This window comes from Aplysia californica, unplaced genomic scaffold, assembly GCF_000002075.1.
Source record: "Aplysia californica isolate F4 #8 unplaced genomic scaffold, AplCal3.0 scaffold00002, whole genome shotgun sequence".
Classification (NCBI taxonomy): Eukaryota; Metazoa; Mollusca; class Gastropoda; order Aplysiida; family Aplysiidae; genus Aplysia; species Aplysia californica.
This window is the reverse complement of record NW_004797272.1, coordinates 2,351,302-2,354,175: the sequence shown is the minus strand read 5'-3', so window position 1 is coordinate 2,354,175 and position 2,874 is coordinate 2,351,302. Positions and strand designations below refer to the sequence as shown.

At 42.0% G+C, this 2,874-nt stretch overlaps 1 protein-coding gene across 1 annotated transcript in view; it reads left to right on the top strand.

Annotated features, from left to right (window-relative positions):
* Positions 1-252: 252 nt before the first annotated feature.
* Positions 253-2,874, top strand: part of LOC101852740 — a gene marked incomplete in the record, with an annotated part of 243,635 nt that continues 241,013 nt past the window's right edge. Inside the window, 1 exon segment of the mRNA XM_035973518.1 lies at positions 253-552.

The window sequence follows — 2,874 nt, the reverse complement described above, 5'->3', positions numbered from 1 at the left end:
AAGAAGAAGAAGAAGAAGAAGAAGAAGAAGAAGAAGAAGAAGAAGAAGAAGAATCCCCGAGGTGGGATTAAACGAGGAAGAAAGCGGACACATTTTTTTTTTAAATTGACGAACCGTCAAATTCCCATCACCCCGTCCCGTTCAGTCATAAGGGATGAGGCGAGTTCGGGCTGGTGCAATACGGTGCCTGGTGCCCCCACCACCACACACACAAGCCCACGCGCACCCAAACCCCCCTGTCCCACTAGCTACCCCGAACGAAAACAGTGAGCCGTGGTCGCGGTGTTGTAAAACGTCGGAAGGAGGAGGAAGGGGCGAAAAAAAAAGGAAAAACAGAAAAGAGTAAAGGTATAGCGGCGAAAAGCACGCATTCGGCGGCCGGTAGCGATCGAGCCCGCGCTTTGCACGGGTCCCGCCTAGCCGTATCTCACCCGCTCAGCGGTAGCGAGTCGACAGCGCAGCACGCGTCACTAGCGCGCAACACAACACAAGTTACGATTACCTCTCGTCAAATGAGAATTTCGGAATACCATTACTCGTTCGTATGGCACGGTACGTTGTTACTTACAACTTTTTAGTGGGTTCTGAGTGACTTGACATCTGCTGTGCTGTGTAGTTTTCGAAGATTAACCCATGTGACGGTGTCACCTTCTTGGATCCAAGGATTAAGCCCGCAAGGGCTAGCTTTTTTCTTTAATTTCTGTGGCTGTTGGATATATATATACCTGCGGCGAAGGGTAAGTAAGTCTGTGTACTGTACATGTCAGTCAAAAGTTGCTGGTGGTGGCCAACTCGCTTTATAACCTAAGTTGAAATTTCGTTTTTTCATTAAGTTTGATCCTCTGATTAATCAGTTGACTAGATTAATCGTATCAGCAGCAACGTAAGCTTTTCAACATGCAGGTAGTTTCATTCCAGCATTAAAGATGCACCTGCGCTTGTTGAGAAACATGAAGAGAAGAAACAAGGAGCCGCTAACTGAATGTTGTCTTAAGTTATTGCAAAGCCCAACGCCCATGTTGAAATATTTAAGAATCCAAAACAAAAACATAGATCTAGAATCTAGGTATAACTAAAACACCAGCACCAGAAGCACTACCATAATTAATAACATTTTCACCCTCCCAAAATTAAACAAATAACGAACAAAGTAAAAGAAAACCCCCCCATTGATAAAACAATTACAACATCAACAACAACAACAACAACAACAACAACAACAACAACAGCCAAAACAACAACAGAAACAACAGAAATAACCAAAAACAAAGACACCAGCAACAGAACAACAACAACCAAAACAAAAACATCGACAACCGCAACAACAACAGCAATCGAAGCAACAACAACAACAACAACAACAACAACAACACCAGCAACATCAACAACAACAGCAACAATCAAAGCACAACCACGCAATACAAGAATAAAAACATATTATACAGAAACATGAAGTAACAAAACCATATCACTGATAGGTAACAACAGTCAAACAAAACAAATTGCAGTATGAGAACAAAACATCCATTAAAGACGCAAGCACATCAATCATCTATAATAATGTAATCATTACAACAACAATCACCACCACCACCACCACCACACCAACAACAACAACAACAACAACAACAACAACCACAGCCGCAACAACAACAGCAACAACAACAACCACCACCACAAACATCACCACCACCACCACCACCGCCACAACATGATCAACAATTGTAACGACAAAAGCAACAACAACGACAACCGAACAACAACAACCAAAACAATGACCACAACAGTAGCAATAATACCAGAGCAAAACCATACAGCATCATAAAGTAACAAAGTTAAATCACTGATAGGTAACAACAATAACTTTCAAACAACACAAATTGTAGTTTGAAAAGAAAACAACCATTCAAGACGCTAGCACACCAATCTTCCATAATAGTGAAATAACTACCACAACAATTACCAACCTCAACACCCCCACCGCCACCTCAAAAACAACAAACAAGTAAACAACAACAACAACAACAACAACAACAACAACAACAAGAACAACAACAACAACTGTCACAACCATCACTACTACCACCACCACAACCACCACCTCCACCACCACCACATGATCTACAAATGTAACGACAAAAGCAACAACAACGACAACGACCTCTTCAACAACAGCAGCAGGAGCAACAACAACAAAAATAACAACAACAACAACAACAACAACAACAACAATTACAACAACAACAACTACTACAACCACCACCACCACATCAATTTGTGCAACGACAAAAAACCCACCACCACCAACAACAACAACAACAATAACCACCACAACAACCTCTATCACCACGTCAATATGCAATGACAATAACAACAACGACAACAACTACCAAATCGACTGGAAACCCAAAACCGAGCTAGCCAGTACAAGTAAGTTGAGATAAATATAAAGAGGAAACCCCACGAAACTTATACCGCTTGGGAAATCACTGCCGAAGACAAGGGAACGATGTGTTGAGACGGTCGTTGTAAATAGCCCTTACCGGCTTTTATTTCTTTTTCCTTCTTTTTTTATTTTTTAAAAATCCTTCAATGTTTGTAGCTCGACATTTAAATTTGCTCAGGCAGCACGATACACAATGTCGAAAGTAAAACTGTCTTTCAGGTACAAGCCTCTCTAATCCCGCATCCTCTTTCACTTGTTTTCTATTGCCTCCGAAACCACCTCTATCTCTCACGCTCTGCCTGGTCTACTCTATTCAAATTTGTGTCTGCCTCCTTGTCTGCATCAGATCTGTATGCGTGTCTGTCTGTCTGTCTGACTCAACTGAATTCACCACCCACGCCCTCTGTGTCTGTGTGTGTGTGTGTGTG